We start from the raw sequence: 13,740 nt of genomic DNA, 5'->3' as shown, positions 1-13,740 counted from the left end.
GGGGGGGGGGGGGGGGGGGGGGGGGGGGATGAGGAAGCATGATTTATCCACTTAGGGCTTGTACTTCCAGCGCCTTCCAGGGCCTGAAGGTCAGATCTACCATGTATGGTTATACAGGTCATTCACTGCACAAGAGTATCCAACCAAGGGAGCAAGTGGGTGCTAAAATACAGCCTGTACACTGCTTGCTAAGTTGTGTGTCCCGGTACAAACCAGTGTCCAACCAGAGGATGACTTTTTTCGAGTATTCCCAAGGGTTACTATGAGCTGGCAGTGGCCCTTCAAAGGCCATGCTGCCAGGCCATAAACCCTCCGTCTCCCTGCTCCCCTTTCCTGAAGTACAGTAGGGATAAGAGCTTGCTCATTTCCAGGCTGTGGTGGGGTGGACACAAGGGCACAAAGAACTTCAACTAACAGAAGTCAGAGCCAAGGGTTTTCACTTTGAAGAAATGTGAATTCCAGTGTGTGTGTGTGTGTGTGTGTGTGAGTGTGTGTGTCAAGTACTAAACTGTAGATTATCAGGGAGATGTGTTAATAGTATAGATAATAATAACTAATCCTCATGAGTCCGTTGCTCTATGCCAGGCTCTATTCTAAGTGTTTTAAATGCAATGCATTTCGTTTAATCCCAGGAGCTGCCTTTTGAAGTGAATGTATTACTATAACCCTGTACAGATGAGCAAGCTACAGTTTAGAGAAGTTTAGTAACTTGCCCAAGATTATCCAATTTGTCAGTGGCAGAATTCAACTCCAGATTGTTTCCACTGCCTGCAGTCTTAGCCATTATACTATTCTGCCTCCTAACAGAGAAAAGAGGAGGGAAAATATCAAACAGGGTTTGGCCCTCTATCTAAATTATAGCAGCATTTCCTAAACTTATCTGACTCCAAAGCCCTTTTTTTATCCAAACATTTATTGACATCCCCAGGAACTACTATTCCACAGGACACAGTTTTGGAAGCTTGTGGTATACTAATTACTGCTGTTTGTGTAAAATGCTTACTGTTTAGGATAATTATTATGCAACATAGTCACTGTTATAATTAATATGTCAGCTTAACTTGGTTTTTTATTTGATACAGCTACACTGTTTGCGATTGCCCAGTTTCCTGTTGCCCATATAGCAGAGTCATGTCTTCTGATTTCAAAATCAAAATCAGACTGTTGTTTTTGGCTTTTTGGTGGGCTCCTTTTTTGTCTGGCTACTTCTTTAACTTCGGGCCTCCCCAGGGCACTTTGCTTCCCTCACTGCTCAGCTTAGAAATTTCACCCACATTCATGGTTTTTACCATGATCTGGGCCCCAGTGACCCCTCTAATGCCTGGACCTCTCCACTGTGGATACCCCACAGGCTCTTCAGACTCTTCGCATGCACACATATAAAGCAGTGGGCCAGAATGCCTGGATTCTGACTTCTTTCCACCACTCTACCAGCTGTGCAGATCTGGCTAAGCTATTCAACATCTCCAAATTTCATTTTCCTCATCTGTAAATTGAGAATCATATCCACTTCATACAGTTAAGAGAAAATGCATGAAAAAGTCCTGGCACAGTGCCTGGTCCATATACGTGGTTAATAACTGTTAGCCATCTTCAACCTTTCTGTCACAGACGTGTTTGCCTTGCCTGTATTTCCTATCTCAGTTTATGACCCCATTATCCACCCAGGCACAAGCCAGAAACCCTGGATTTGTGTCTCTCCCTCACCCACCAGGTCTCCATCACTGCTTACCTCCCGGATATATTTCCAATCCACACCTTCCTTCTCATTATGACTCCCCTGTGTCAAGCACTCATCATCTCTTTCATTTGGTTCTCTGTCTCCATTCTTGGCTCCTCTACCTGAAATCTACAGTGCAGTGGTCTATCTAAAATGCAGATTTCCTCAGGCGCGCACCTTGTTACTGCTCAGAATAAAGACCAAGTCCTTTCCCATAACTTAGCCACCACATGTGCACACCCTGCTTCTCTGCCTTATGTCCCCACACTTTCCATCTTGCTCTTCTTGCTCTAGTAACACTGTCCACTGCCTGTTGTTTCCCTACACGCAGATTCCACACCTGAGCTCATGTGGCTGTCTTGCCTGTGAGGCTTGGAGCTTTTTTCCTGGCTAACTCCTTTGTTTGGATGTCATTTACCAAGCCTTCCCTGAACCCCAGAGGGAATGTATACTTCTGTAACATCCACGGGTTTTCACTGACCACTAAATATTAAATATGTCAGTCTTATGTTTGTCTGTAGTTCCTCTCAGGTGAGAATCACGTCTTACTTACATGTGGCTGCAGGACCTAGCATAGTTCCTGAAACGGGAAGTTCTCTGTAAGTGTTGTATAAATTGATTGTACCCATTAATGACTGAAAAGTACAGCTTGGAAGGACACTGTTTCTCTTCCTCCACCTCAAGGAACAGTGTCCAGGCTCTGTCTGCCAAGAACCAGCAATGCATACTATTTACACTGGGCTTTAAAATCTCCAGGAAATTGTAGAAGGTTGGGAGAGACATACATTGACGCTCCCATTGCAGTGCAGACCCTGGTGCCAGTCCCCTCTGTCAAGTCCCATGTGATTAGAAGTGCTGAGATCCACCTCATTTTCTTTGCTGATTTATTGGGTGGCCTTGCAAGACATATTTCCCTGGCCAACTATTTACCAAGCCCCAAATAGTGTCCCTCTTTGGCCACGTGTGGTGGCTCATGCCTGTAATCCCAGCACTTTGAGAGGCTGAGACGGGTAGATCACCTGAGGTCAGGAGTTTGAGACCAGCCAGACCAACATGGTGAAACCCTGTCTCTACTAAAAATATAAAAATTAGCTGGGTGTGGTGGTGGGTGCCTATAGTACCAGCTACTCAGGAGGCTGAGACAGGAGAATTGCTTGAACCCAGGAGGCAGAGGTTGCAATGAGCTAAGATCATCCCACTGCACTCCAGCCTGGGTGACAAAATGAGACTCTGTCTCAAAAAAAAAAAAAAATATTGTCCCTCCTCTCTCCAAACTCCCTGAAGAAGCAGACAAGATCAGCCACTTGAACTAGTGACATAAGCACTGGACTAAGAGTCAAGGAGGAAGTCCCAAGCCATATTCAGCTGTTAGTCAAGTCATTTTACCTCTCAGACTCTGGATTTCTTCATCTGAAGGATGAGGACTGTCTGATCTGTAAGGTCCCCAGAAGCCCCAAAGTCTATGATTCTCTATTTCAATAACCCCATCACAAAGGATACCTTCTCTGATCCACTCAGTCAGAATTCACACCAAATGAGTTCCTTGAGAGTTGGGATATCATTTTGCTCATCTTTCTATTCCCCTAAGAAACAACATGCCTTGATCTAGTTTAGATTCAATGAATTGTTTAGAGCTTCAATTAAAATATTAAAGCAAATGGTCACTAAGTAGAAACTAAAGAGAAGATGCCCAGTAGAAGTTGTGTTCAGGTCATGACTCCTCATAATTTAAAAATTTTCCTCCTTCATTGTCTGGGCAACCCTGAGAAACCCTGTCTTTGCCATCAGGAGAGAATCAAGACAATGCTATGGAAATTACCAGCCTTGAATATCTAAAAAGACCAAGTTTGTGTTCTTAGGTGCAAGAAATACCTCAAGGAAAACAAACAGGACTGGAATGGCCACCCTGACTCCAGGGAGCAGCAGTCATGGAAAAGTTGCCTCAGGGCATCCCAGTAAGGCAAATCTGCTGTTGTCCTGGCATCTCCCCACTCTCAATTCAAATTCCCAGGGAAGTCACATGTCCACCTTTTGGTCACAAAGAGAAGAGCAGCCTGATTGACAGATCTTCTGAGATGGAGGAAGGAAGAGCTGACAGAGAGAAAGTCCACTAGTGGACACAAGAAGTAAGAAACCACCAATGTTCACTCTCTTGAGAGCCTTGAGAGAGAAAGGCAGAGTCACAGATGAGGGAAATCCTTGTCCCTGCTGTCATAAAAATGCACACTATGGTCTCTCACCATTGGTCCCTGACAGTGAGGTAGAGAATGGAGGGGGGGACCCCTACAAAATGAGACTGGTGCAATTTTGCCTTCCTTTTCAAGGACAATTTTGAAGAAAAACTTTGCCTTGTCAGGCATACTATGGTTTATTCAAGGTGACAAAAAACTTTTTTCGGGAGACAGAAGTGGGCAGATCACTTGAGGCCAGAAGTTTGAGACCAGCCTGGACAACATGTTAAAACCCTGTCTCTACTAAAAATACAAAAATTAGTCAGGTGTGGTGGCACATGCCTGTAATTCCAGGTACTCCAGAGGCTGAGGCATGAGAATCTCTTGAACCTAGGAGGCAGAGGTTGCCGTAAGCAGAGACTGTGTCACTGCATTCTAGCCTGGGCGACAGAGCAAGACTCTTTCTAAAACGAAAACAAAAACTTTTTTGGGATCTTCTCACTAGCAAAATAGAGGACCCCCTCACCCCCGCCTTACATATCAACTTAATATTACACACACACACACACACACACCCCTCAGCTTAATTGAGATGTAATTCACATGTCATAAAATTCATCTTTCTAATGTGCACAATTCAGTGGTTTTTAGTATATTCACAGAGCTGTGCAACCATCACTCATTAATTTTAGAACACTTCATCATCCCCAAAAGAAACTCCATATCCTTGGCAGTCTCCGTCCTATCTCCTCCAATTCCTACTAGTCTACTTTCTGTCTCCATGGATTTGCCTATTCTGGGCATTTTATATAAATGTAATCATACAATATATGGTCTTCTGTGATTGTGACTGACTTATTTCACCTTAGTATATTTTCAAGGTTCATTCACACTATAATATGAATCAGGACTTTATTCTTTTTATGGCCAATTAATGCTCCATTGTATGGGTGTACCACATTTTGCTTATCCACCAGTTGATGGACATTTGGGTTGTTTCCACGTTTTAGCTATTATGCATAATATTGCTAGGAACATTCATGTGCAATATTTTGTGTGAATATATGCTTTCATTTTTGGGGGGAATATGCTTAGGTATGGAATTTCTGGGTTTTATGGAAACTTTATACTATCGTTTTAAGGAATGGCCAGATTTTTTTCAAAAGTGCCTGCATTTTATATTCCTACAAGCAGTGTTGGAAGCTTTCAAGTCTCCTATCCTCACCAACACATTATTATTTGCCTTTTTTTCATTATAGCCATTCTAGTGACTGGGAAGTGGTGTCTCATTGTGGCTTGTATTTACATTTCCTTAATAGCTAATGATGTTGACCATCTTTTCTCATATGCTTATGGACCATTTATATATCTTTTGGGGAGAAATGTCTATTCATATTCTTTGCCCATTTTTCACTGGATTTATTATTATTACTATTGAGTTGTTCTTTATGTATTCTGGATACTAGACTTTCATCAAATATTTAATTTTGCAAATGTTTTCTCCCATTCCATGGGTCTATATTTTCACTTTCTTGCTAATGTCCTTTGAAGCACAAAAGTTTTTACTTTGGATGAAGTCAATTTGTCTGTTTTTTCTCTTATCATTTGTGCTTTTAGTGTCACTTCCAAGAAACTATTGCCTAACCCAATTTCACAAAGATTTACTCCTTCATTTTCTTCTAAGAATTTTAGCTCTTGCATTTAGGCCAGTGATCTATTTTGAGTTAACTTTTGTGTATGGTGTGAGGTAGAGTCCAACATCATTTGTTTTACATGTGGATATCCAGTTGTCTCTCATCAATGGTTGAAAAAGCGATTCTTTCACCACTGTCTTGATACCCTTATAAAAAATCAGTTGCCTATAAATGTAAAGAGTTTCTGAACTGCCAATTCTATTTCAATGATGTACATATTTATCTTTATGCCACTACCACACTGTCCTCATGACGGTAGCTAAGTAGTAAATTGTGAAATCTGAAGTGTGAGTCCTCTAGCTTTGCTCTTATTTTCCAAGATTTGTTGTCTTTTCTGAGTCCCTTGCATTTCCGTATGTCTGATAGGACCAGCTTACCAGTTTCTGTTAAAAATCCAACTGGGATTTTTGATAGCTGTTGTATTGAATCTGTAGATCAATTTGGGGAGTATTGCCATCTTAACAATATGAAGTTTTCCAGTCCATGAACATGGATGTCTTTCCATTTAGTCAAGTCTTCTTTAATTTATTTTAATAATGTGTTCTAATTTTCAGTGTACATGTCTTCCACATCTTTCATTACTTATATCCTCTAAGTAATTTTTTGATGCCATTGTAAATTGAATTGTTTTCATAATTTTGTATTCAGATTATAATCATTGCTAGTATTTAAAATACAGTTGACTTTTGTATATTCCATTATAATTTGTAATCTGCAACCTTTCTGAATTCATGTATTAATTCATAAAAATGTGTATGTATGTATTCCTTAGAATTTTCTATATACAAAATCATGTCATCTATGATAGTTTTACTTCTTCCTTTAAAATCTGCATGTCTTTTATTCTTTTTTCTTGCCTAATTGTCCTACATAGAACCTTCAGTAGGGTTGGTGACAGCAGTCATCCTTGTCTTCTTCCCAATCTTAGGGGAAAAGCTTCCAGACTTTCACCATTAATGTTAGACGTGGGAGGTTTGTAGATGCTTTTATCAACTTGAGGAAGTTTATTTCCATCACTAGTTTGTTGAGTGTTTTTATCGTGAAATGTTATCAAATTGTCAAATGCTTGTTCTGCATCTACTGAGATGATCACATGGCTTTTGTTCTTTATTGTTAGTATGGTGTACTACATTGATAGATTTTCTTTTTACTTTCTACTTATTTTTATTTTTACTTTTTTTTGAGAAAGGGTCTTACTGTGTCACCCAGTGGTGTGATCATGGCTCACTGCAGACTTGACCTCCCGGGATTAAGTGATCCTCTCACCTCAGCCTCCCAAGTACCTGCAACCATAGTCACATGCAACCACATCTGGCTAATTTAAAAACAATTTTTTTTTTTTTTTTTTGTAGAGACAGGGTGTCACTATGTTGCTTAGGCTGATCTTGAACTCCTGGGCTCAAGTGATCCTCCTACCTCGGCCTCCCAAAGTACTGGGATTACAGGTGTGAGTCACTACGCCTGACCTATTGATTGATTTTTCAAATGTTTAACCAATCTTGCATTCCTGGGAAAATCCCACTTGGTCATGATATATAATCATTTTTATTATATGTTGCCATGTTCATTTTGCTAGTATTTTGTTAAAGATTTTTGTATCTATATTCATAAGTGATATTGATGATAGTTTTCTTTTTCTTCTTCTTTTTTTTTTTTTTTTTTTTTGATGGAGTTTTGCTCTTGTCATCCGGGCTGTAGTGCAATGGCACAATCTCGACTCACTGCAACCTCTACCTCCCGGGTTCAAGCGACTCTCCTGCCTCAGCCTCAGAGTAGCTGGGATTATAGGTGCCTGCCACTAGGCCCAGCTTATTTTTGTGTTTTTAGTAGAGATGGGGTTTCACCATGTTGGCCAGGCTAGTCTGGAACTCCTGACCACCCACCTCCACCTCCCAGAGTGCTGGGATTACAGGTATGAGCCACTGTGCTCAGCTGGTAGTTTTCTTATGATGTCTTCATCTGGTTTTGGTAACATGAAATAAGTTGGAAAGTATTCCTATTATATGTTTGAAAGAGTAGAAAGGACTGATTTTAATTATTTAAACATTTAGTAGAACTCGCCAGTGAAGCCATCAGGGCCTAGAATTTTCTTTGTGGAAAGTTTTTAAGATAGTATAATGCAATCTCTTTCTTGTCCTATTCAGATATACCTGTCTCTTGATATGCCTTTCTAAAAATGTGTGTGTTTTATCTAGGCTATGCACTTTGTTCATAGTATCTCCTTAAAATCCTTTTTACTTCTTTTTTTTAATTTTTATTTTAGGTTTGGGGATACACGTCAAGATTTGTTACATAGAGAAACACATATCATGGGAGTTTGTTGTACATATTATTACCTCACCCAGATATTAAGCTCAGTAATCAATAGTTCTCTTTTCTGCTCCTCCCCAAGTAGACCCTAGTGTTTGTCGTTTTCTTCCTTGTGCTCATAAGTTCTCATCATTTAGCTCCCACTTATAAGTGAGAACACGCGGCGTTTGGTTTTCTGTTCTTGCATTAGTTTGCTAAGGATGATAGCCTCCATCCATGTTCCTTCAAAAGACATGATCTTGTTCTTTTTGATGCCTGCACCTTTTTATTTCTTTAAGTTTGGTAATAATGTTCCCTTTTTCATTCCTAATTTTAGTGTTTTGGTAACTTGAGTCTCTCTCTCTCTCTCTCTCTCTCACCTTCTTCTCTCTCTCTCTTTCTCTCTTTGGTCAGTCTAGCTAAAGATTTGTCAATTTTGATAATCTCTTCAAAGAACAAATTTTTAGTTTCTTTTTTTTTTTTTGATTGCTTTTCTATTAATAAGGTGGTTCTTGATACAAGCTGCTTGAGTCAGGGACACACAGATTAGAACAATTTCTTTGAGCAGCTGGATTCAAACACAACATGTCTATTTTCCTCCATACTAGGGTTCTCTATATTAGTGTCTCCTCTCTCACCTCTGCCCCTGCAATAATATGACAAAGAAAACAGAGATCACACTATTACATGGGGTCTGTGGGAGGACAACAGTTCCATTAACTCCACAGACGTTTCTGAAACATCTCTAACAAGCTCTGCAGGAGGCACCCAGGGAGATGGAGATGAGTAGGTAGAAGCAGCTACAACTGCTCAGACCTGCAGTGTCACTGGGAAGACACACGTGTACAACCAAGTTTAGAGTACAACAGGTCAGAGTACAGGGAGGATTGTGACCAAGAGTGAGCAAAATGGTCTGGGAACATGGGTTAGGGGTAATGAATCTGTATGGAAGAATCAGGGAACAGATGGGTTGGCATATGAAGTAAGTCTTGGAGAATGGGTAGAATTTTGGGAAAAAAATCAAGAGCCAAGGCAGGGAATGATGGGAAGCCAGGTTGCAGTATGCTGGGGAAAGGAACAGGCTGGACAGAAAAGTTAGGGCTAGACTTTGGAGGGACCCAAAGGGTGTGCAAAGGAACTAGAACTTCATTCTGAAAAAACTAAGACTCCATTGAAGGACTATGAGCATAAGGATGACATGACTAGCCTGTTGGGATCTGGGATAGCAACAGAACCCTATGTTGTTTTTTTCAGACTCTGTCACACTCACAGAAGCAAGCAGAGATGGCTGCTTTCTGTTGATCCCTTTCTCCTTGAGACTCTCTCCTTCCTAGCCTTCCACAGCACTAGCACTTCTCTGGTTTTCTTCCTATCTCTCAGGCTACTCCTTCTGTCCCCTTAGCAGGCTCCTCTTCCTCTGCTCATTCTTTAAATGTTGGTGTTCCTCAGAGTTCTGTTCTAGATCCTTTTCTCACTAGGCCATTCTTCCTTGGAGATCTTATATGTTGCTATGGCTTCAGTGACCAGCTGTAGACTGGTAATTCCCAAATCTATTTATAGCCTGTCAAGACCCCTCTCCTTAGCTTTAGACCCATAAGATCTAACTGCCCTGTGAACATCTCCATTTAAGTGCTATATTCATTAGAATGCCTTTGCTGTGAGTAAAAGGAAATCCCAAATAAAATGGCTGAAGCAAGATAGAAGTGCAGAGACCTTAAGTCCAGGCCTGGTGTGATGACTCCATAGTGTCAGGGTCTCAGGATTCTACCTATAATTCTGCCACCCTCAACCCTCAACTGATCCAGGATGGCTGCTCAGGCTCTAAGAGGAAGGAGAGAAAGCAGTGACGGAGCATGCTGTTTCTCTTCCAAGACACTTGCCAGAATTCACAATACATGTGCCTATATCCACATATGGTCTTTATTCTGAGTGACCATGTGCCCAGTCAAAAAAGTGGAGTGAAGAAGAACTATCAAACAGAAGTTCTTCTGTAGATGCCCCACAAGCAACTCAAATGCAACATGTCCAAAACGAAACTCCTCACTTTCAACCCTTCCACATCTACTCAGCCCCAAATCTCTTCCTGACTTCTCCATCTCATTATGGCCCTAGCATCCAGCAAGCTGCCCAAGGCAGAAACCTGGGAGTCATATCTCTGAAACTTGTCCCTATCCTCAAGTCACCATCATGCTTCGGGTCAGCTGCAACAGCTTCAGCCCTCGTCTACTAACACCCATTCTTGCTCTATCAAATGTATTCTGTACGTCTGCGTTGTCCAGTATGAAAGCCACTAACTGCGTGTGGCCTGGAGCATTCAAAAGGTGGCTAGTCCAATTCAAAATGTGCTGTAAGTGTAAAATACACACCAGATTTCATAGACTTAACATGAAGAAAGTAAAATATCTTGGTATTTCTATGTTGATTATATATTAAAATGATAATATATTTATATATTGGGTTGAATAATTTATTTAAAATTAATTTCACTTATTTATTTTTACATTATGTGGCTACTAGAAACATTTTAATTACATATGTGGCTCCCATTTGTGGCTCTCATTATATTTCTATTGAAAAGTGTCACCCCACACAAAAGCAAAAAATCTCTTTCTAAAACATGCATCTGAACATGTCACACATCTTCTTAACGGCTTTCAGTGGCTTATTGTCTGTAGGATAAAGTTCATTCTACTCAACATAGTTTTCAAGCCCTCCTTGACCCAGTCCCTGCCCTACCCTCCAGCCTCATCTCTTACTCCATCTTCCCTCCATCTGCCCCCTTGACGCTACACTTGGTCCTGTGTGCTTCTTTCAGTTCCCTCAGTGTGGGTCTATAGCCTCGGGGCCTGCACACATGCTGTTCACTGTGCCTGGAACACTCTACCCACCTTGGCCTGCTTAATGCTCTGCTCATCTTTCTAGCCACAGCTTAGACACATGTCTTCCTGAGAGGCCTTCTCAGCTATCCTGTTTCTCTGAGCTCCCATTACTTCTCTATCCTGCCCACCCCACCTCACCCCCAAAAATAGTGTGCCAAAGAACTGTGTCCTTTTCTCAGACTGTTTGGAATCTTGCCTGTCACGTTCACTGTGCTGTTTCCAGCACATCCAGCAAACGTTGGTGCATAGTCGGCCATCAACAAGTATTTGCTGAATAAATGAATGAATCAATGCATAACATCCCAAAGCCATGTAGACAAATTGGAGGGTAGAACCAGATTAGATGACTTCTTAGTCTTAAAGAGGTGGCCATCCAATGGCCATTAGGTTACCAGCCTGGGAGGTGAGGCAAAGAGAAACTTGTAAGACAACACCCTGTAACTACCTAAATCATATCCCTTAGTTTCCTTACACATCACCATGTCTTCAGCCCCTCTCCAGGCCTGGACAGGCCATTTATGGGGACCCAGGCCACCACTGTCTCTTTCTCCTTCCAAAGAAGGACAAACAGCACTGGCTCTCCTCCCAGGAAAGCACCCCACATTTTCAGCAAAAGCTATATTGAGCATTCTTGCTGGAGATGAGCACTTCTTAAATGAGGGTGGGGTGGATAGAAATGGAGGAAGGAGGTAAGAAGGAGAGAGGAAGGAGGGTGCCAGTTTTGAGTTGCTTTTGACCCAGCACCAGGAGAACTGATGTGCATGTTACTAATGAAGTGTGAGCTTCTCTGTGAAGATTTCCTTTCAGGAAACAGGTAGGTAGGGACCCAGAACGGAAGATGGAAAAGAACTTGGAGTCAGGAAGCCAGAGCAGGGAACCCTGGGGCTCCATTGCTAATTTGCTGTGTGACCTGAAACAAGTCACACAGCCTCTCTGGGCTTTAGTTCCTCATCTACAATAAAAAGAATCTTTGTGGGGAGAGAGATCCAAGATGGCTGATCACTAGCAGCTCGGGATTGTAGCTCCCAGTGAAAGCGCAGAGAACAAGAGGATGCCACACTTTCAGACGAATTTTTGTTGCTCACGCACCAGGAGATTCCCAGCGGAGGAGCCCCACGGGTCACCAGTGCGACTCTTGTGGCCGGCGAGGCGGTTTTGCTGCTGCCTTGGTGCAGCGAGGTTCTTGGTGCAGTCAGAAAAGCACCATCAATCATAACATCGCTGTTTTGGCCAGCGCAGTGGGTTGCTCAGATTTTAGCACTGGGAATCAACAAGTTGGATGTCCACTCAGAAACCCAATTATAAAGACGGTAATTATAAAGATCACAGATGGATAAATCTATAAAGAAGGGAAGAAAACAGCCTAAAAAGGCTGAGAATACCCAAAATCAGAACGCCTCTCCCTCTACAGGGGATCACAGTTCCTCATCAGCAACGGAACAAGGCCTGATGGAGAACGAGTGTGTTCCATTAACAGAAGCAGGCTTCAAAAGGTGGATGATAAGAAACTTCTGTGAATTAAAAGAACTTGTTCTAACCCAATGCAAAGAAACTAAGAACTTTAAAAAAAAAAGGTTTGATGAACTGTTAACAAGAATACACAATTTAGAGAGGAATATAAGTGAATTAATGGAACTGAAAAACACAACACGAGAACTTTGTGAACTATGCACAAGTTTTAACAGCCGAATCGATCAAGCAGAATAAAAGATATCAGAAGTCGAAGACCAACTTAATGAAATAAAACGAGAAGACAAGATTAGAGAAAAAAGGATAAAAAGGAACGAGCAAAGTCTCCAAGAAATATGGGACTATGTGAAAAGACCTAATCTACGCTTGGTAGGTGTACCTGAATGTGACGAAGAGAATCAATCCAAGCTGGAAAATATGCTTCAGGATATTATTCAGGAAAACTTTCCTAACCTAGCAAGGCAGGACAATATTCAACTCCAAGTAATACAGAGAACACCACAAAGATATTCCTCAAGAAGACCAACCTCAAGGCACATAATCGCCAGATTCACCAGGGTTGAACTGAAGGAGAAAATCCTGAGGGCAGCCAGAGAGAAGGTCAGGTTACCCATAAAGGGAAGCCTATCAGACTCACAGCAGATCTCTCAGCAGAAACCCTACAAGCTAGAAGAGAGTGGGGGCCAATATTCAACATCCTTAAAGAAAAGACTTTCAACCCAGAATTTTACATCCAGCCAAACTAAGCTTCATAAGCAAAGGAAAAATAAAATCTTTTGTGAACAAGCAAGCACTCAGAGATTTCATCACCACCAGGCCTGCTTTACAAGAGCTTCTGAAAGAACCACTACACATAGAAAGGAACAACCAGTATCAGCCTTTCTAAAAAATACCAAAAAGTAAAGAGCATCAACAAAATCAAGAATTTACATCAACTAATAGGCAAAACAGCCAGCTAACATTAAATGGCAGTATTAACTCACATATATTATTATTAATTCTAAATTTAAATCGACTAAATCCCCCAATCCAAAGACACAGACAGGCAAAAAAAAAGCCAAATCCCATCAGTATGCTGCATCCAGACCCATCTCACATGCAAGGATACACAAAGACTCAAAACAAAGGAATGGAGAAAGATTTACCAACCAAATGGAGAGCAAAAATAAATAAATAAATAAAAAGCAGGAGTTGCTTTAAAGCAACAAAGATCAAAAGAAGCAAAGAAGGCTATTACATAATGATAAAAGGATCAATGCAACAAGAAGAGCTAAAGATCCTAAATATATACGCACCCAGTACAGGAATACCCACATATATAAGACTTATAAAGAGACTTAGACTCCCACACAATAATAGTGGGAGACTTCAACATCAATATTGGACAGATCAATGAGACAAAAAATTAACAATGATATCCAGGATTTGAACTCAGATCCGAAACAAGTAAACTTAATTAACATTTATAGAACTCTCCACTTTAAATACACAAAATATACACTCTTATCAGTACCACA

The sequence above is a fragment of the Cebus imitator genome, unplaced genomic scaffold (assembly GCF_001604975.1).
Source record: "Cebus imitator isolate Cc_AM_T3 unplaced genomic scaffold, Cebus_imitator-1.0 Scaffold115, whole genome shotgun sequence".
NCBI lineage: Eukaryota > Metazoa > Chordata > Mammalia > Primates > Cebidae > Cebus > Cebus imitator.
The sequence above is the reverse complement of the archived record's forward strand: the minus strand, read 5'-3'. Positions refer to the sequence as shown.